General features: G+C 37.3%; 1 long non-coding RNA gene across 1 annotated transcript; it reads left to right on the top strand.

Moving 5' to 3' along the window:
• Window positions 1-15897: 15897 nt before the first annotated feature.
• LOC121232274 (uncharacterized) lies at window positions 15898-17695 on the top strand. The gene is made up of 2 exons (XR_005930637.1): window positions 15898-15958; window positions 17350-17695. It is a non-coding gene; the product is annotated as an uncharacterized lncRNA (long non-coding RNA).
• Window positions 17696-23746: the final 6051 nt, after the last annotated feature.

Below are 23746 nucleotides of genomic sequence, written 5' to 3'. Positions count from 1 at the left end.
AGCATTCATGTCTCGTAGATTATATTGTAACAAAAACCTCTGACAAAAGTCATTCCATGATGCCACTGTCCTCGACGGCAAAACATTAAGCCACAGTCTTGCTTGATCTCTCAAGGAATATGAAAACAACTTATGTCGCAAGGCATCTTCAAGAACACCTTATTGTCTAAATGAGTCACAGACCTCTAGAAAAGGCCTTAAGTGCAGTCTTGGATCCACATTTGGCAACCCACTGAACTGTTTAATAGTTTGCAGCATCTGAAACATTGCTGGTTTCAATTTAAATTGTTGAGCTTGTCTGTGTGGTCTGACTATTCTTGGATTCAGATCATCCAAAATTGGGACAACATGTTCCTGAATTGGTTTGTCTCAGACATTTATCACAGGATGAATAGGAAGATCAACATCCTGACCATTTGGATTTAATGGATCATTCAGACTAGGATCATTCTCATCTCTAGCCATGTTACGCAAATGTAATATCCTGAGTTAGGGCCTAATTGGAATAGTGATTTTGTGACCACAAATTCGAGATAGAAATAATTATTTTATAATAATTTTGATGTTTATGATATGATTTCATGATTGTGTGAAAATTTCATGATGAAGTCCTATGCCTAAAGTGCTTACATTGAAATTAGGGACTAAATCGAATAATTTGCAAAACTTGCATTCTAGAAGTTTTTAGTGTGAAATTGCTTTGGAATATTAATGAGGAGGTCTTAAATAAAAATTTGACCAATTTCTAAGTCTATGGACAAAAATTGGACATGGATGGAATTTTTTTGAAAGTTTAGTAGGAAGGGCATTTTGGTCATTTAGTTATTAAAATGAATTAAAAACAAAATTAAAAGCCAATTTTTGTCCATCTTCTTCATTAGGCCGAAATTTCAAGGGTTCTCCATAGCTAAGGTTTGTTTCAAGCTTTCAAGCTCCATACTAAGTGATTCCAAGCCCTGTTTTTAATGTTCTTTACGTTTTTGGAATCCCGGTAGCTCGATTAAGCTTATGCTAGCAATAATTCAACCTAGGGTTCATATTTGGAAAAAAATACCCATAGGTGAAATTTGTGTATTTTGGTGTTTTATGATAGAATATGAGGTTTTAAATTATGTTAGACAACTTGTGCTACTCGGTTTTAAGCGAAAACGAGTAAAAGGGCTTAATCGGTGAAAATACCTAATAGTCATAAGTACATGTTAGAGTGTGAATTTGATGTTACGATAGAAGGGGAAAATGATCAGCATGTCATAAAACATAAGAATAAGGGATGAAGTTTAATTCCTGAGCCTAGGGGCAAAAGTGTAATTATGTAAAAATTTTAGGGGCAAAAATGTAATTTTGCCAAATTTCATATTAAATGTTGTTTTGATGAATGTATGTATTAAATAAGATTAATTTGACATTATAGATCAAGAGAAACGAGATTCAAGTCGCGATCGAGGGAAAAACAAAGTTTACGAAGAATAGACTCGATTGCTAATAATTTTGTATCGAGGTAAATTCATGTGTAAATGTAGTAACATAATTGTCATTTTAAGCAATTTAATGTTGTTTATATGATATTATGCTTATTATTATCATGAAATGTTATGTTTTGTGGTTATTGTTGAATAATATATAATTATGTGAATTACTCGATGAGTATGAACTATCACCGAGTATCGGTTCCGATATTCCGTGGAAGACGGCAAAGATGTGAGATCAAGGAAAAAGCCCGTTTCAACCTTAGGAATAGATTAGAATACAAGTGACATGTCACTAGGATACTTGAGTTCCGAACTCGTTGAGTTGAGTTCGAGTTCGTGAGATGTAACTAGGCATCTGAACTCGTTGAGTTGAGTCCAAGTTCACTTATGGGCGGGTTACATGGTAGCTTGGCTACATAAGTTCCGCAGGCTATTGAGTTTGTCTAGTTGCGAGTATGGCACTTACGTTCATGAAATCCGCGTATTCGAATTATATTCCGATATGTTCAACGGGTGAATCTTAAGTGAATGAGAAGAATGCCTAAAACGAATGTGATATATTGGTAAGTGTGGTGAATGAGAAAATTTGACATGTATGTGCTTAAACCCTCGGGTTGAGAACTTGGTATGATGAAATCGTAAAAAAATATTAAATGCAAATGAAACATGAATGTCTTGGTGTTGTTTATACAAATGATGTTTTATGTGGAATTGCATATTATGTTACTTGCTATTTGCATGTGAACTTACTAAGCATTTATGCTTACCCCCTCCTTTTCATTCATTGTAGTTGTTGACAAGCCAGCTTGAGAATCGGGATAGGTCGAAGATTCGTTCACACTATCCGAAGGCCTAAATTGGTAAAATGGCTTGTGTATTTTGAATGGGGCATGTATGGCAAAATACTCACTTTGTGTAAATGATTTTATGACATGGTTATGGTTTGGTAAGAAAAGGATTTGTGAATGATTAGCCATTGGAATGGCCAATCTAAATCATATTTGATGCCATGTATGTTTAAAATGCTATTTAGTCCATGAAAATCTATAGTAAAGTAAAATTTTCCATAAAACAGAATCTGACAGCAGCAGTGATGTAAATTTGAAAAATCACTAAAAATAGTAGAAATGGAATTAAATGATGAGTAAGTTATGAAATTGAAGCTTGATGAGTCTATTTTCATATGGATGGAACAAAATAGGTATATGAGTTATATTTTGTGAGATATTTAAGTTTTGGTGGAACAGGGTCAGAGTGATTTCTGTATCCCCTGTTCTAACTTTAAGAATTCACCGTAAATTGTACAAAAATAATTAGAAGTCATTATTTATATGTACAGATTCTATGTCTAGTTTTAAGAGAAACAAACAACATAGTCATTGAAATTCTGTATAGAGAGAAATCTGATTCGTAATACACAGAGGTCAGAGAAGTCGAACTCTGAAATAGGGGAGACTTTAACTAATAAACTGTACTAATTGGACGGACCAAAAAATTCTAGAAAAAAATTAGTAAATAGATATATGAGCCTAGTTTCAGGGAAAATTTATGGATCTTAATTTTGAGTTTCGGAACTCGAGATATGAATTTTTAAGCAGCTGTGATTCAAATTGCCAGCTTGATTGGAAATTTTAAAAATAAATTGTTTGAGCTGTTTAAGTAATGAATTAAGCCCGTTAACACCTCGTGTTCGACTCTGGCGACGGTCTCGAGTACGGGGTGTTACAGCAAATCTCTTCTCCTTCTTTGTAAAGTTCTCTTGATCTATGGGTCAGAAGGATACTCTTCGTTAACAAGAATACCTCTATTCATGCACTAACGACAAACCTATAGAAATTAAAAATAACTAAGTTCAATAAAAATAATGGAATTAGTAAAATAACAAAACCAAATTTCACCAAATTTTCAATACCCCGATAATGGCGCCAAAAACTTGTTGCATGTGAATATGACATGTAAATTGTGCAAGTATACACGTTGGATCAAGTATACACGACACCAAAATTTTCAAACCCTGGGACAGACTAGCCCAAATTCAAAGCGTTACATTAGCCACCTAAGTGACTCTCTAGCTAATTACCTCCCAAGACACACCCTGACCTTATAACACCTTAATCTTATCACATTTATTAGTTATTTATTAACGTGGAAGTAATTTGTGAACCAATTTTAAGCCTTTTACAAGTAATTTCACCTAAGGGCATTTTTATTATTTTATCACCTATGGTTAAACTAACCCAAATTTAAATCTATACATTTACCAACCCTCTTTTAGTCAATTTATGAAAGCCCCAAAAATTTCAACTTAATCCAAGTTTATTTTCTATGTCTAATTCAAGTTTTATCACAATGACTAAATCGTAATAATCTTAAACTATCAATACTATAATTGAATATTAAATTGAGTGCGTTTCTAACAAATTTTATCAATTACAAGTCTAATCCTTAAATTTTATCAAGTTTCCTTATCATTTAAGGCTCTAATTAGAGTTATCAAGTTACATGACTAATTTGCAATTTAAACGGGCTACAGAACCAATTTAAAAAGACCAGAATTCAAACCCCCAACAATCCACTACAATTTTTTTTTTGTGCGAAAAATTCGATTTTAAACCCGATTTGAGTAATTAATGGCCAATTAAACCTTATTCAACCACAATTAAATATCATACATATTCATACACCATCAATTGAATTTATTAACACAAATTAAGCCTCAATTAAATAGAATTAAATATTGAATTTCATGCATATCACCCACCTATTAATTCAAACAAGTGGTGCACCTTAGTTGCTAGTAAACCACTCCATGGAAGCTTCATTTAAACAATGGTTAGCATAAACATTATGTCTCACACATCGTGTTATCAATCATTGTGTTACCAAGCAACAATACCGTAAATTATTCAATAATCAAACTCAAACATGCACATATGATTTTATAAAACCATCCAAAATTAAAAATTTCCAATGTCCAAGTCTAATTTCAACCAAAATTAAACTAAGTCCCAAAAGTTCCACAATGCCCGATTAACATCTCTAAAACGTGTAACGAAATTTCTACTAAGCCTTAATCTCTTGGAACTCTCTTGCTCAACTCCTCAGTGTTGCTAGTTAAATGCACGAATGTAAGGGTGTGAGCTTAACATGCTCGGTGAATGTTAATAAAATAACGAGTAAATTAGCACCCAAATCATGCTTAAATTGAAACCAATCAAATATAAATTTTCAATCACAATATCAATCCATCATTGTTCAATGTCATATGCTCAACCATGTATCAGAAATCATAATTAATCATGGCATATAATCATCAATTTAGCATATAACATTTCATACATTTATATTGTCATATACAATCATGGCTTAATCGGGTGATCATACATTGGATAAATGGACCTCTTTACTCCTAATCAGAATCAAAATCAGTCTTGGATTGAGCGGGCCAAGGCCACAGGCTCCCTTATATCGCCTCAAATCAATCTCCTTGAGTGGAGACCCAAGCTCAACACTCCGTTATCTACTTCAAAATAGTCCATTTAAAGCCTCATTGCTCACAAATATCATATGAAAATGGTAAGTACTGTAACACCCCTAACCCGTATCCGTGCCGGAATGGGGTTACGAGACATTACTGATCAAATTACAACTTAGAATAGACTTTCATTTCAATATTAATCATCTAGTAAAATTTAAAACCAATCTAATATGCTTCGATTCTATCATTCATTCAATTTCCAAATTTATAGTCAATCAATACAACCAAGGAATCATGGAAATCGAATGTTTAGCTCATAACCAATTATATTTCATCTCATATATCAATTATATATGTATACTTAACATTTATGGCATTCGAATAATTTAAATATAAAATATCTTATTATCTTACATATTATATGCACATACTTTAAAACATGCAAACATACATCATTTCATTTCATATAAATAACATGTACCATTATAACATTTGTTTACCTAACTACAACAATTGCATAACATGGATACATATATATAATATTCTACTTAGCATATGCCGAATGTATCATCAACTTAACCAATTAAACTACTCAAATAAACTGACGAAAACATTCAAGTAATATGTCATTTGACATCGACACAAAAACCACATTCATTAATCAAATTTTCATAGCCTAACTTAGTCCACAAATATTCAATACCACAATTATAACTTTAACATATAAATAAACACATAATGACATGATTTAAGCACACTTGCTGAACCACAAATATAGCACCTTTTTAATTCAATATAAAACCTAACATTTTGATCTTTTAATACCGTACTTCAAATTAAGCATATAAATCAAAACAGTCATATAACATACTCATTATTTTTCTTCATCAATCGTGCATAATTAGCTAACCATTCAAACACAATATATGCACATACATTGCCAATACAAACCGAATCAAAATAACTAATACACATTTGAATATATATAAATCATTATCATTTTACTCCATTACTAAAACAAATCAATAAACCATTCATAAATACAAAACATACCACATAATATGTGTGACAACCCATACCCGTAACTCATATCGGAGCGGAATACGAGGCATTACCTCACTTAAACTTATGCTTACAACCACAAGACTTAGACAAATTTAAAACTTTCTCAAACTTATCAACATGTCCTTAATCTGGGCCTTCAAGGCCCAAAACACACATCTTCAATCACTCGAAACCAACTCGGGTTCTTTTACCAACTATAGAAAAATATCACTTGACACAGGGGCACACACCCGTGTGAAAGGGTAGCACGCCCGTGTGGCCATTTCAACATGGTCGTGTTGATGGCCCGTGTGGCTCACACGACCTAGGTAATACAGGGGCACGCTCTTGTCCTCTACCCATGTGGAATTAATTCTAAATGCACACCTACAGGGTATTTCACACGGCCTGGCACACGTCCGTGTCCCTGGCCCTTGTCCTTCACACGCCATGACACGCCCGTGTCCTAGCCCATGTGCAAAAACCTGGACATTCTATTTCTTATGTCAGCAACCCCAAAATGTCATACGGCCAAGGTACAAGCCTATGTACCAGGCCGTGTCCTTCACACGGCTGAGACACACGGCCGTGTCCCTGCCCATGTGTTTACTACCATGCATACTGACATGAAAATTTTACGTGCAGGGGATACACAGCCAGATCACACGCACATAGGGCAGACCGTGTGTCACACACGGCCTAGACACACGGCCGTGTGTCTACCCGTGTGGACAAAATCAGGCTATTTACCAAGCCTCTTTGCCACCCTTACTTACACAACCTACACAAAAGCAATCAAAACTAGTACAAGACTATTTCTTGCAATAACATCAGCCATAATAAACAACATTTCATTTGTTCATTTTACTCATCCATGAACATAACACCATTTGCATAAATCAAAATGAATATTAGCCATCATTTGAGACTTAATACAAAATGAGGAATTTATCACAAGCCAACATTTTTGGCCAAATTAATAACAACACAAAACACAAGTCTAGTTCCCTATACATGCGATATTCAAAATATAAATCAAACTATACCGAATGCTTCAATTGATAGTATGATCGATATCTCTAAGAGCTAGGTAGGTGGTATTATAAGAAATGGGAAGGAGAGGGAGTAAGCATAAAGCTTAGTAAGTTGCATATAAATAATTATACAACAATACTTTTCCATTATCAACAAGTATCATAATACACAAGTGGGCGTAAGCAAAACTTTCTCATCAATATTCAATACACATCATATAGCATATAAAGTGGCTCAAATTTTATACATACCAAATAGGTACCTGTATCACTCATAACACGGTTACACTTTCCTCATTAACTAAAAATTAGAACTTCCATCGTTGAACCATTCAGAATGCAATCGAATATACCATGGCCTCAAACGTGGGGTAAGGTGCCGATGCCATGTCCCGGACATGGTCTTACACTGGTTCATATCTCAAGTTGATTCCACGTCCAAGACATGGTCTTACACTGGCTATCATCTCGTAGCCAATGCTTGTCCCAAACATGTCTTATATTGGCTTACGTCTCGAGGCCGATGCATGTCCTAAACATGTCTTACACTAGCACTCGTCTCGATGCCGATGCCATGTCCCAGACATGGTCTTACACTTGCTCTTATAATGTGGCCGATGCATGTTCCAGACATGTCTTACACTAGCTCACAATAACCCATATGTCATAACACGAATATCCAATTTATTTTCTAGTTTCAAACGGGAACTCTACTATCTCTATTGTCATCATACATTCTCAATTCCACAATTAAGCAATCCATGCTATATTAAATTCAAGTACAATTCAACACATACATTAACAATGTAGTTGTATTATTTATATACAACTTACCTCTGATTACAAAATGTGGCAACTAGTTGAATTAGTTGATTTGCTTGGCTTTCCCCAAGTCTAGATTTGGATTCGGTATTTCTTGATCTATAATAAAAAATGTACTTATTTAGTAACTAAATAGAATTTAGTAGTCGACAATTCACATCTTTGATAAAATGACCATTTTAGCCCTAGATTTTGACAAAATAACCATTTTACCCCTAGGTCTGGAAATCGATTTTTATCAAATTTCTTCATGTCTTATGCCTAGATGAACACTTTTTACACTTATAACAATCCAAAATCTCCATTATTTCACACACTTATCATCTATTTTACAACTTATGCAAAACAGTCCTTTTAGGTGTTTTTATGCTAACACCTTTCACAAAAGTTGTTTATAGGACACCCAAGACTCATTTTCTTCCATAAAACTTAGCAAAAATTACAAATCCTTTCATGGAAAAACCCTAAACTCTTAATCATTTTGCAAAATAGTATCCTCATTTGAAAGCTCATGCTTCAAGGGCCTCAAAAATGTAAAAATCATCAAGAAACTCATAAAAATCAATTACTTGAGAGTGCTTCAAGTTGCTGAAATTTTTGGGAGTTCAAAACCCCTAAAAATGGCTAAAAATTGGTGGTAGAGAAGAAGATGAGAATGTGATATCATCTTTTTCTTATTTTATTTCTATTTTAGTCAAATTAGCCACCAAACCCAACCAAATTTGGACTTTTTGACCAAATTGTCTCCCATGGACGGCCAAGCTCTAACTTAGGGTCTAATTGTCTTTTAAAGACCCCCAATTTAGTTCCTCTTGCTATATGACACTTTTAGCTATCAATTTAAGAATTTTGCATTTTATTCGATTTAGTCCTTTTCATAATTAAGCTCGCAAGCGCTAAAATTTCTTCACCAAATTTTTCATGCACTCTTAAAAAACACATGCTATAACATCTAAATAATAATAAAATAATTTCTATAACTTTGGATTTGTGGTCTCGAAAACACTATTTCGACTAGGCCCTAAATCAGGCTGTTACATTTCTCTCCCTTAGGGATTTTCGTCCCCGAAAATTATACCGATGACTAGGTTTGGGTACTAATCTCTCATAGTCTCCTCGGGTTCCCATGTGGCTTCCTCGCCTCCATGCCTATGCCAAAAAACTTTCACAAGTGCTACACTCTTATTTCTCGACTATTTGACTTCACGAGCCAATACCTTGACCAGCTATTCGCCATAAGTCATGTCCGGATGAATCTCAACTTCCGTTGGCGCAATCACATGTGAAGGGTCTAATCTATATCGGCGTAGCATGGACACATGAAACACATCGTGAATCTTTTCCAATTCTGGCAGTAAAGCCAATCGATAGGTAACCGACCCTACTCTCTCGATAACCTCATAGGGTCCTATGAAACGAGGACTCAACTTGCCCCTTCTACCAAATCTGAGAATTTTCCTCCACGGGGATACTTTAAAAAACACTCGATCACCAACTTGGAATTCGATCTCTTTCCATTTTAAATCCATATAGCATTTATGCCTATCTGAGGCAGTCTTCAAACAGTTGCAAATTATTTTAAGTTTCTCCTTGGTCTCTTTGACTAAATCGACCGTGTGAATTTGACTTTCTCTTAGTTCAGTCCAATATAAAGGCGTTCGACACTTTCACCCGTACAAAGCCTCATAAGGCACCATTTTCAAACTTGACTGATAACTGTTGTTGTAGGAAAATTCAACCAATGGCATGTACCTTTCCCAACTACCTTGAAATTCAAGAACACAACATCGCAACATGTTTTCTAAAATCTGAATCACTCTTTCTGACTGACCCTCGGTTTGCGGGTGACATGCCATGCTGAAACTCAACTTTGTTCCCAATGCCTCTTGCAACTGCTTCCAAAACCTCGAGGTAAATCTTGGGTCCTGATCTAAAATAATCGATAGCGGCACTCTATGAAGACTCACGATCTCGGATACGTATAAGTCGGGCAATCTTTCAAGGGAGTAGACGGTATGCACTGGTATAAAATATGCCGACTTTGTTAGCTTATCCACAATAACCCAAATAGCATCCTTTTTCTTCGAAGTTAATGGCAAACCCGTCATGAAATCCATAGTAATTCGATCCCACTTCCACTCGTGAATCATGATAGGCTGAAGTAGACCTGAAGGTACTTGGTGTTCAGCTTTCACTTGCTGACACACTAGACACCTAGAAATGAACTTTGAAATGTCCCTTTTCATTCTCGACCACTAGTACATTTTCTTAAGGTCGTTGTACATTTTCACACTACCCGGGTGGACGGACAAACAACCACTATGTGCTTCTCGTAGAATATTCTGAATAAACTCATCATCTTTAGGTACACAAACTCTATATTTGAACATTAGACATCCTTCGGTCCAATCCGAAAATTTGATTCAATCCTGACTCACACCTGCAAATCCTTGTCACTGTTCTAATCTTCACGAATTTCTTATAGAGACATCGGTCTAGCTCTCAACTCTGCTAGAACCGAACCATCATCTAACAATGAAAAATTAGCGTTCAATGCTTTCAACGCAAATAATGATTTTCTACTCAATGTATCGGCGACCATGTTCGCGTTTCCTGAGTGGTAATCGATAATCAACTCATAATTCTTTAATAGTTCTAACCATCATTGTTATCGTAGGTTTAACTCCCTTTGAGTCACCAAGTACTTAAGACTCTTATGATTGGTGAATACTCAGCATTTCTCTCATGTAATTTCTCCAAATCTTTAACGCAAACACTATAGCTATTAGTTCCAAGTCATGGGTCGGGTAATTTCTCTCGTGTGGCTTAAGTTGTCTTGAGGTATAGGCTATAACCTTGTCATCTTGTATAAGCACACACCCCAAACCATTCAAGGAGGCGTCGCTATATATCACAAATTCCTTGCCTGACTCTGGTTACACTAACACTAGGGCTTCGGTCAACAAGGCCTTTAACTTCTCGAAAATTTGTTGGCACTTTTCTGTCTATTTGAACTTGACATCCTTCTGTAATAGCCTCATCATTGGAGTAGCGATCATAGAAAACCCTTGAACAAACCTGCTATAGTACCCGGCCAAGCCCAAGAAGCTTCGAACCGTAGTCACATTCTTCTACTGTTTCCACTCAACAATAGTCAAGATCTTGCTTGGGTCAATTCTAATCCCATCACCCGACACAATGTGTCCTAGAAATCCGACCTCTTTAAGCCAAAATTAGCTCTTACTGAACTTGGCATAAAGCTGCTTATCTCTCAAAGTTTGTAAAACGATTCTCAAACGCTCCGCGTACTCACCCTCATCATGCGAGTAAGTCAGTATGTTGTCAATAAAGACCACTACGAACTTATCCAAATATGGCCAAAAAATGTGGTTCATCAAATCCATAAACACCACTGGGGCATTATTCAAACCAAAAGGCATGACGAGGAACTCATAATGCCCGTATCTTGTCCAAAATGCAGTCTTCAGTAAATCTTGGTCTTTAACTCTCAACTGATAACAACCAGACCTCAAGTCTATATTGGAGAACACCTGGCTCTCTTCAACTGATCGAATAAATCATCAATCCTTGGAAAAGGATACTTGTTCTTCACAGTTACCTTATTAAGCTATCTATAATCAATACATAACCTCATCGACCTGTCTTTCTTTTTTCACAAACAACACTGGTGCGCCCACGGTGAATAACTAGGTCTCATAGAACCTTTATCCGTTAACTCTTGCAGTTGTAATTTTAACTCTTTGAACTCTGTTGGGGCCCATTCTATAAGGAGGGATCGAGATAGGTGCCATACTAGGGACCAACTCGAAGCCGAATTCAAATTCCCTAGCTGGTGGTAATCCGGGCAATTCTTCCAGAAACACATCTATAAACTCACAAACTACTAGCACCAAGTCTATATTGGAGAACACCGTGGCTCCCTTCAACTGATCGAATAAATCATCAATCCTTGGTCCTTGGAAAATGAAACTTGTTCTTCACAGTTACCTTATTAAGCTATCTATAATCAATACATAACCTCATCGACCTGTCTTTCTTTTTTCACAAACAACACTGGTGCGCCCACGGTGAATAACTAGGTCTCATAGAACCTTTATCCGTTAACTCATGCAGTTGTACTTTTAACTCTTTGAACTCTGTTGGGGGCATTCTATAAGGAGGGATCGAGATAGGTGCCATACTAGGAACCAACTCGATGCCGAATTCAAATTCCCTAGCTGGTGGTAATCCGGGCAATTCTTCTAGAAACACATCTATAAACTCACAAACTACTAGCACCAATTCAATCTTCGACTCAGACACTTGAGTATTCAACACAAAAACGAGATAAGCCTCATATCTTTTCCTCAAATATTTTTCAACAACCAAGGACGATATCACCACAGGCGGTTTATTTGGTTCATTTGGTCCAACCCGAAGGACATTCCGGTCTTCACATTTCAACTAAATAACTTTTCTCCCACAATCCACTACAACACTATGAGAAGTCAGCCAATCCATCCTAAGGATTATATCAAATTCATTAAACGACAACAACAACAAGTTAGCCGAAAAACAATGACCTCTAATTTTCAAAGGACAATTTCTACACACTTGGTCTACAATCGCATGTTTTCCTAAGGGGTTGGACACTTTTATCACGAATTCAGTTGACTCTACTATCATGTTCATATGAGGTATCAATTCCATAAAATTATAAGAGTGGGTAAACCCTTAGTCAATTAAACCAACAACAGATATATCATGAATAGAAAAGGTACCCGTCATCACATCGAGAGACTCTATCTCTTGACGGGCATAAATAGCATAAGTACTTGCAGGCGCTCTGCCCTCGGACCTCACTGCAGCATCTCTTAGCATACCTCTGCTAGTAGCCCTGCTCCCCGGGTTCTTTTGTGGTCTACCCCTAAATGGAGCACTACTTGCCTTTACTTCTTGCGTTTTCTCACCCTCTTCTAATTCGGGATAGTCTCGGATGAAATGGTCCAGTGACCCACATTTAAAACACCCTCTTTCTTTACCTCGGCACTCACTGAAATGGCGTCTACCGCCAACATTCTAGCCTATTTGGCCGAGCACTATCGACGTTTGCGACAGAAGTGGTCTGGGCTCTAGAAGCTGTGTTCTGCCGGTCCTTGTTCCTATTAGAAAACCCTACCGAAGCATTTGATCGGGTAGTGAATTCCTTCGATCTCTTGGATGAGGTTTGATGTAATTTCCCCATTTGCCTCTTCTTTGAATCCCGTGACTCAATAGCCGCTTTCCTCCTTTCTTTTACTAGCTCCTCTACCTTGCATGCTTTCTTGACAAGCACTACAAAGTCTCTTACCTCTAAAATACCAACAAGCACTTGAATACCTTCATTGAGACCATCCTTGAGCCTCTTACACATGGCATCTTCTGAGGACACGTACTCCCGCGCGTATTTGTTGAGTTTTACAAATTCTCATTCATACTCTGTCACTATCCTACTTCCTTGCTTCAACTCTAGGAATTCCTTCCTTTTCTGGTCTATAAACCTCTGGCTAATATACTTCTTTCGAAACTCTTTTTGGAAGAATTCCCATGTTATTCTCTCTCTTGGTACCACAGACACGAGTGTGTTCCACTATTGGTAAGCCAAATCTCGCAAGAGCAATACGGCACACTTCATGCACTCCTCAGGCGTGCACGACAGTTCATCAAATACCCTGATAGTATTCTCTAACCAAAACTCTATTTTTTTCGGGTCAATATCTATGTTAGCCAGAAATTCCTCAGTCCCTTGTTTCTGAATCTTGTCTACTAGAGGCTTCTCTCTCCTAAGTATGCCCGCACCTTGCGGACCTACCAGGGTATACTGAGGAATCGGAGGAGGTGGAAGAGGTGGAGTGTTCGGATTCCCACGAACAAACTCCGTGTACCAAGCGTCCATCATTCAGAGAAAGGCTTCTATAGCCCTCCCCTTGGCCCATAGTCACAGGCTCACTCCCAACTAACGCGATCCCTTCAGCGGGAGCCGGCGCGTTACTCTCTATGTCATCTTCCGTGGGTCTATCAGGATCCATTTAATCTATAAAAATACAATTTATAATCGTCAGAAATTGTCACACTATCAATATACAGTTATGACATGTATAGCTAGACGCGTATTCTTGCTAGGTTAGTCCTAGAATTGACTAAACCATAGCTCTTGTAACACCCCAAACCCAGCCTAGAAGTTAGGCCCGAATCTGGCGTGTCACATTGAAGTGTTTTTTGAAAACCATATTCTTATTGAAAACCCTTCTTACTGCTCAAAACCTCTTGCCATTTTAAAACTTGTGAAATGTTAATTCCCTTAAAACCTTACTTGCTGCGGAAGCTTACTTTTAAAAAGCTGCAGAAACGAGATATTTTGAAAACTAGTTGTTTTTTTTGGAAAACTGTGCCCTACTTCTAACATATATTAAGCATACTAAATAAATTTCCCAAATAAAAGGTTAATAAAATAAAGAGGCCTTAATACAACCTAAATCAAAAACCAAAGTGCTTAACTAAATAAACAAAATAGAAAAACATGTACAGTTGTGTAGTCGTCTCCGAGTCCCTCTGCGACACTGATCCACCTAACGTTGGGGATTACCTACACAGTTAATAAACGGGGTGGGTTTACAAAAACTTAGTGTGTAATCCCCTTACTAGATTAACAGTCAGTAAACAGACAGAATTCAGAATTAGTCTGGGCTGGAGCCCATTACAGTAACAGTACAGTCCAGTTCAAAGCATACGTGGGCTAAAGCCCGTTACAATATCATTTGGGTCATAGCCCATAACAAAATCAATTGGGCCTAGCCCATCTTAGCCTCAGTTGGGCTTAGCCCATCTTAGCCTCAGTTGGGCCGAAGCCCATATCGCAATAATATCACAATAATATCATACATGTAATGCTGTGCAACCCATCCCAAAAATCCAACCGCTGCACACCAACTCCGTCCCCCGATACACATCATGTGGGGATATAAATATCGACCCACCCATCCGATAGACATCAATGGTAGCCCGGTTGAGGTACTACCTTCATTGCAGCAAGCTGCTAATCAAGTATTAGGCTTAATTGTAATAGCCCGATTTTGGGCCTAGTCGAAACAGTGGTTTCGGGAACACTATTCCGAGGCCAGAGAAAATTATTTTAGTATTATTTTATGTGTTATAATATGATTTTATAAGTGCATGTTAATTTTGGTATATTAATTTTAGCGATTTCTAGTCCAATTTCGAAAAAGGACTAAATCGCGTAAAAAGTAAAAGTTGTGTTTTAATACCTAAAGGTGTTAAATTGCCTTGTATCTTAAATTGGGGGTATTTAAAGTGAAATTAGGCCATTGAAAGTGTGATGGCCGGCCATGGGAGACAAAATAGTTGAAAAGTCAAAATTAGACAAAATAGTTTTATTATTAACAAATAAAAAAAAAGTAAAGAAAAAGCTATCATTTTTCTCTTCCCCTCCACCAAAATATGCAGCAAAGAAAGGGTTTTGAAGCTGGAAAATTTCAGCAACATATTTCCCTTGCGTGTAAGTGATTTTAATGTCTTTGCTTGATGATTTTTGTATTTTTGGAACCCCTAAAGCATAAGCTTTCATAAGAGGGGATTATTTTGCAAAATGATGAAGAGTCTAGGGTTTTACCATGAGAGTAAATGTGTTGTTTGCTGTGTTTTTATGGAAGATTATGAGTCCTAGTTGTCTAATAAACAACTTTTGTGAAAGAAATTGCATGAAAATACCTTAAAAAGGGGTAAATTGCTAAGTTGTAAAATGAGTTGTAAATGTGTAAAATAGTTGAAATTATGAGTTGCTATAGTTATGAAAATGGTTCATCTAGACTCAAGGAGTAAATAAATGTGATAAAAATTAATTTACGAGCATTGGGGCAAAAGTGAAAATATGCAAAAGTTTAGGGGTCAAAATGAAAATTTGTAAAAATATGATTTTTAGACCCATATGAATATTGTGACTGATTGGTAGGCTAAATGTGATGTTATAGATGATGAAATTTGAGACTTGGACCTAGAACGGAAAGAAATCGATTTATGGACGAGTATGTCCTTTTCACCTTTGTGGTATCGAGGTAAGTTCGTATGTAAACAATACCATGCTATACATGTATTTAAATGTTATCATTACATGAATTGTACATATATTAATGTGTATGTGATTAATAGAAATATGATAAGACAAAGCCTTAATAGACGAGAAAAAATCCCGTTTGAACCTTAAGAATAGAATAGGATACGAGTGACATGTCACTAGGAATTATGAGTCTAGATGACTAGCTCGAGAGTGAGCATTGAAATGTCATGAGATATGAGGTAGCTTTAGCTACAATTGAGGCACTTATGTGCAAAGGCTTTTCCGAGTATCCAATTAGTATTCCAAGTGTTCAACGGGCAATCCAAGGAAAGAGTTGATGATGGTCCCAATGAGGTAAGTCATTGGTGATTATGCACTCGAGTTATGTTACGAGTTGTGCAAGTATGTATACTAATCCTATGAGAATGCCTTGATATGTTATGATCTATGATGCATAATATGTGTTCTTACCATGATGGATAAAATGGTGTTGTATTAATAGTATGAACAATGACCATGAATGAGTAACTTAGCCTTGACAGATTTGAGTTACTGCAGTAGTGTAACTTTAAAAATACACTAAAAATAGTGGAAAATGAGTTAGAGGTAGAATAAAATATGGGATTAAATCTTAATTAGTCTATTTTCAGATGAAAGAAATAGAGGAAGAAAAAGAATTCTATATTGTGCGATATTTAAATTCTTGTGAAACAGGGTCTGAATGAATTTAAGATCCCCTATTTTGATTTTATAAATTCACCGTAAATTGTAAAAAAATTATTAAGAGTCATACCTTACCTGCATAGATTCCTTATTGAGTATATTTTTAATGGAAACAAACGGCATGGTCATTGGAATTCTGTACATGGAGAAATTTGATTCGTAGTGCACAGGGGTCAGAGTAGTCATACCCTGAAACAGGGGAAACTTTAACTAATAAAATGTACTAAATGGCTTGACAAAAAATTCTAGAAAAAAAATAGTTAGTATACATATGAGTCTAGTTTCAAGAAAAATAGACGAGAACATTATTTGAATCCTGTACTATGAGATAATTGAACTTTAGCGCAGAAGAGTTGAAACTGTCAGACAGTGAATCAGGAGCAAACTTGAGGAATAAACTGTGCTAATTGGATAAGTAAAAAATTCTGGAAATTTTATGAAAGAAATATAAATGAGTCTATTTTCAGGTAAAATTAACGGAACTTAATTTGGAGTTTTGTAGCTCCAGATATAAATAATTTAGTGACTGTTGCTCAGGAAGACAGCTTGTAGTGAACTTGAGAATATGTTGTAAACATTGATAAAACAAGTTAATGAGTTGCTTATTGTTTTCATATGAACTTACTAAGCGAAAGCTTACCCCCCCTTCTTTCCCATGTTTTCTAGAGTTTCCAGGTTAGCTCGGGTTGGAGGCCGTCAGAGATATTATCACCCTATCGAGTTAACGTTATCGGAGTAAGTAAACTCAAGTGATTCGAGTCTATGGCATGTATAAGGTTTTAATGTGAGTATGTAATATTATGATTTAGCCAAAGGCATTGGCTTGTTATTAAGGTAGTATTAGTCATGTAAATGGGCCTATGTCGGCTAATGACGCTATGGGCCCATATGATTATTCTTATGCATGTATGTTATTATCTCTTGTGATGTGGCTTACAAAATGTATGCCTAGAGATTGAATTGAGATTCATTGATGAGCTAGTAACTAATGCAGGATTAAGTGATTGGTAAATAGTTAATAATGCTTCATGAATGGTTTGTGATGTAATGATAGTTATGTCTAGTATGTGGTAATGATATGGGCAAATTCTATAATATTTATTGCATAAGAAAATAACTTGAGCATAACATGTTTGTAGATGTTTAAGAGCTCATTTATGCCACGTTGTATGTTATTGGATAAGTATGTATCTATGCATGTGGTGTGAGAGTGACAAAAGGCTTGATAATTAGCCTATTTCTGGCTACACGGCCTGAGCACATGGCCGTGTGAAGCCTTAACGCACGAGATTTTTCTAAGTTTTTCATGAGTTCTCGATTGGGTCCCGAACCGCCCCGAATGCATGTATTGGGCCTTGTAAGCTTGCATAAGGGACAGATTGCATGTGAAAAGAAAAGTTTTTAATTATTTGAGATTTCATGGCCCTGTTTAGTATGAAAGTGTTAGTAAAAGTCAGGTAGCACCTCGAACCCCGTCCCGGCGTCAGATGCGGGCGAGGGGTGTTACATTAATAGCCATCAGTGGATCCACGGTCGTCAAGCAACCATGCCATCCTCATATACTTCCTCAGTTCGATAATTCCCAACACATGCAATATGTCATGTATATCATGCTCAAACATCACACGTGTATGCAGAATGGTCATACTCAGTAACAGTCTTTTAAACATATATTAAGAGCATATCAGTCATACAACCACAGTCAAGTTAATTAAAACGCAGTCATACATTCATAATCAAATCAGTCAAATTCGAGGTCTAAGTCGGTCATTTACCCTCAAGGGAAAAACAGTCATTTTACCCTACAAGGGTATGTCAGTCATTTTACACTACAAGGGTATTTTAGTAATTTTACACTACAAGGGTATTTCGATAATTTTATAAATCGGGGGTGTTTTGGTAATTTTACAAATCGAGGGTATTTCGGTAATTTTAAAAATTAAGGGTATCTCAATAATTTTACAAATCGAGGGTATTTCAGTAATTTTACAAATCGAGGGTGTTTTGGTAATTTCACAAATCAAGGGTATTTTGGTAATTTTACTAATCGAGGGTATTTCAGTAATTTCACAATCAAGGGTATTTTAGTAATTTTACAAATCAGGGGTATTTTGATAATTTTACAAATTGAAGGTGTTTCGGTAATTTTACAAACTGGGGTATTTCGGTAATTTCTCTTTATTATGGGTTTATTACTTACCTTGGCCCGTTAACAAGTCCTCGTTGGCTAAAGTGATCAGATACTATGCACCAGGTAGGATTCTAGAGAAGAGGAGGTGAGTCATTAAGACCGCTTAAGTACCAAGCTCTCCATAGATCCAATCCTAGACATGCATATACCCATTGCCACACCCTAACCTTATGTCTGCTTGAGTAGTTACCAAAAACTAGGTCCACAACCACTTTTCTAAACACTAACAAATCCACACTTATTCATTTGGCCCCTTTAGGCCCAATCTCGTTCACATGGCCATTAGGCCCGATCACATTCATATGGCCCATCAGGCCCAACTACTTCCCACCTAATAGTTAGATTTACACAAGCAGGCCCACGGGCCCATAGAGGCCCAGAACAGGCCCAGCACACGAGAATGCTCATGGCGGCTTTCAGCTTTTGTCGATTTCTAAAAAGAAGGGCATGAATACACACCTATTTATGAGAACGCGCCGAAGTCCACGATCACCAACCTTGGCACATCCTGCATTGGGTCTTAACCAGCTTCTCACCTATTCCCATGTTAGCTTCCCGATGTGGGATTACTTTCAACCATTAGGAAAATTCCTTATTTTCTTATGACCACCTCAACCACAGAGTTCCAGTCCAACTCCACCTCCTACACAGCTCAAACAACAAAATAAATACTCCATTGCGCATCCTAAGACTTGAACCTTAGACCTCAAAGTTATACAACACGCCACCTTGCCACTCCACCACAGGCTCTTTCTATGTCATATTTTATCCTCAATTAAATATAAGGTCTATAGGCCAAAGTCCAGGTTCTTTTAAATGAAAAACCAAAATAAATTGTAAGAGCCAAGACTTGAACCCAGGCTCCCTTACAACCTTAATGACTCCACAACCACTAGACCAAAAGCTTCCTTGTGTCATTTATTTACCACAATAATTTAAAAGGCCTTCATACAAGCACCCAGGGTTTTATTCACTTATTACCAAAATTTTTCCTAAAGCCCAGGTTTGAACCCAAGATTTCTCCAACACTTCTCAGGGCAATTAACCACTAAAGCAGACATTTAATTGTGTCATTTCCTTGTACAATTAAATGCTTATATGCAACCTCCTTATGGACCCATACTAAAGGCCCAATACTTCTAGGCCCAAATTTAAGGCGTTACAGCTCTAAACCACTAAATGTAACACCCCATACCCTAACTCACACTGGAACAGAATACGAGGCATATCTGACTTAAACTCATGCTTACAACTATTTTCGAGTCTCCAAGACTTGGACAAATTTAAAACTTTCTCAAACTTATCAACATGTCCTTAATATGAGCCTTCGACGCCCAAAACACACATCGTAAATCACTCGGAACCAACTCAGGTTCTTTTACCAACTATAGAAAAATATCACTTGACACAGGGGCATATGAAACGAGGACTCAACTTGCCCCTTCTACCAAATCTGAGAATTTTCCTCCACGGGGATACTTTCAAAAACACTCGATCACCAACTTGGTATTCGATCTTTTTCCATTTTAAATCAACATAGCATTTTTGCCTATCCGAGGCAGTCTTCAAACAATTGTGAATTATTTTAAATTTCCCCTCGGTCTCTTTGACTAAATCGACCACGTGAATTTGACTTTCTCTTAGTTCAGTCCAATATAAGGGCATTCGACACTTTCACCCATACAAAGCCTTATAAGGCACCATTTTCAGACTTGACTGATAACTGTTGTTGTAGGCAAATTCAACCAATGGCATGTACCTTTCCCAACTACCTTGAAATTCGAGAACACAACACCGTAAAATGTTTTCTAAATCTGAATCACTCTTTTCGACTGACCCTTGGTTTACAGGTGAAATGACGTGTTGAAACTCAACTTTGTTCCCAATGCCTCTTGAAACTTTTTCCAAAACCTTGAGGTAAATCTCGGGTCCCAATCTAAAATTATCGATAGTGGCACTCCATGAAGACTCACGATCTCGGATTCGTATAAGTTGGGCAATCTTTCAAGGGAGTAGTCGGTACGCACTGGCATAAAATGCACCGACTTTGTTAGCTTATCCACAATAACCCAAATAGCATCCTTTTTCTTTGGGGTTAATGTCAAACCCATCACAAAATTCATAGTAATTCGATCCCACTTCCACTGGGGAATCATGATAGGCTGAAGTAGACCCGAAGGTACATGGTGTTCAGCTTTCACTTGCTGACACGCTAGACACCTAGAAATGAACTCTGAAATGTCCCTTTTTCTTTCCCGACCACCAGTACATTTTCTTAAGGTTATTGTACATTTTCACACTACCCTGGTGGACAGACAAAAAACAACTATGTTCTTCTCGTAAAATCTTCTGAATAAGTTCATCATCTTTGGGTACACAAACTCTATCTTTGAACATTAGGCATCCATCAGTGCCAATTCAAAAATCCGATTCAATCCCCGACTCACACTGAGCTCTCTTAACTTGCAAATCCTTGTCACTATTCTGAGCTTCACGAATTTCTTGTAGAAACATCAGTCTAGCTCTCAACTCTGCCAGAACCGAACCATCATCTAACAATGCGAAATTGGCGTTCAATGCTCTCAACGCAAATAATGATTTTCTACTCAATGCATCAGTGACAATGTTCGCCTTTCCTGAGTGGTAGTCGATAATCAACTCATAATCCTTTAATATCTCTAACCATCGTCATTGCCATAGGTTCAACTCTCTTTGAGTCATCAAGTACTTAAGACTCTTATGATCGGTGTATACTCGGCATTTCTCTCGTGTAATTTCTCCAAATCTTTAATGCGAACACTATAGCTACTACTTCCAAGTAATTGGTCGGGTAATTTCTCTCGTGTGGCTTAAGTTTTCTTGAGGCATAGGCTATATCCTTGCCTTCTTAGATAAGCACACACCCCTAACCATTCAAGGAGGCGTCGCTATATATCACAAATTCCTTGCTTGACTCTGGTTGCACTAACACTGGGCTTTGGTCAACAAGGCCTTTACCTTCTAGAAACTTTGTTGGCACTTTTCTGTCCATTTAAACTTGACATCCTTCTGTAATTGCCTCGTCATTGGAGTAGAGATCATAGAAAACCCTTGAAAAAACCTTCTATAGTACCCAGAAAAGCCCAAGAAGCTTCGAACCTCAGTTACATTCTTCGGCGGTTTCCACTTAACAATAGTCGAGATCTTGCTTGGGTCAACTCTAATCCCATCACCCGACACAATGTATCCTAGAAATCCGATCTCTTTAAGCGAAAATTCGCTCTTACTGAGCTTGGCATAAAGCTACTTATCTCTCAAAGTTTGTAGAATTGTTCTCAAATGCTCTGCGTGCTCACTCTCATCATGTGAGTAAATCAGTATGTCGTCAGTAAAGACCACTACGAACTTATCCAAATATGGCCGAAAAGTACCTAAAATCCATAAACACCGCTGGGCATTAGTCGAACCAAAGGGCATGACGAGGAACTCATAATGCCCGTATCTTGTCTAAAATGCAGTCTTCGATAAATCTTGCTCTTTAGCTCTCAATTAATAATAACCAGACCTCATGTCTATCTTGTAGAACACCGTGGCTCCCTTCAACTGATCGAATAAATCATCAATCCTTTGCAAAGGATACTTGTTCTTCACAGTTACCTTATTAAGTTGTCTATAATCGATACATAACCTCATCGACCCGTCTTTCTTTTTTTACAAACAACACTGGTACACCCACGGTGAATAACTAGGTCTCACAGAACCTTTATCCGTTAACTCTTGCAGTTGTACTTTCAACTCTTTCAACTCTTTCAACTCTGTTGGGGCCATTCTATAAGGAGGGATCAAGATAGGTGGCGTACCAAGGACCAACTGATACCAAATTCAACTTCCCTAGCTGGAGGTAATCCGGGCAATTCTTCCAGAAACACATCTATAAACTCACAAACTACTGGCACCGATTCAATCTTTGACTTAGACACTTGAGTATTCAACACAAAAACGAGATAAGCATCATATCTTTTCCTCAAATATTTTTCAGCAACCAAGGTCGATATCACCACAGGTGGTTTATTTGGTTCATTTGCTCCAACCCGAAGGACATTCTCGTCTTCACATTTCAACTAAATATCTTTTCTCCCACAGTCCACTACAACACTATGAGAAGTCAGCCAATCCATCCCAAGGATTATATCAAATTCATTAAACGGCAATAACATCAAGTTAGCCGAAAAACAATGACCTCTAATTGTCAAAGGATAATTTCTACACACTTGGTCTACAAGCAGATGTTTTCCTAAGGGGTTGGACACTTTTATCACGAATTTAGTTGACTTTACTATCATGTTCATACTAGGTATCAATTTGATACAAATATAGGAGTGGGTAGACCCCGGGTCAATTAAACCAACAACAGATATATCATGAATAGAAAAAGTACCCGTGATCACATCGGGAGACTCTGCCTCTTCACGTGCACGAATAGCGTAAGTCCTTGTAGGCGCTCTGCCCTTGAACCTCACTGTAGTATCTCTTGGCGTAGCTCTGCTAGTAGCCCTGCTCCCCGGGTTCTTTTGTGGTCTACCCCTAAATGGAGCACTACTTGCCTTTACTTCTTGCGTTTTCTCACCCTCTTCTAATTCGGGATAGTCTTGGATGAAATGGTCCAATGATCCACATTTAAAAGACCCTCTTTCTTTGCCTCGGCACTCATCAAAATGACATCTACCACATTGCGAACATTCTAGCCTATTTGGCCGAGCACTACCGACACTCACAAGAGAAGTGGTCTGGGCTCTAGATGTTGTGTTCTGTCGGTCCTTGTTCCTATTAGATAACCCTACCGAAGCATTTGATAGGTTAGTGAATTCCTTCGATCTCTTGGATGAGGTTTGA

This window comes from Gossypium hirsutum, chromosome A07 (genome assembly GCF_007990345.1).
Source record: "Gossypium hirsutum isolate 1008001.06 chromosome A07, Gossypium_hirsutum_v2.1, whole genome shotgun sequence".
NCBI lineage: Eukaryota > Viridiplantae > Streptophyta > Magnoliopsida > Malvales > Malvaceae > Gossypium > Gossypium hirsutum.
This window is presented reverse-complemented; position numbering and strand designations above follow the sequence as displayed.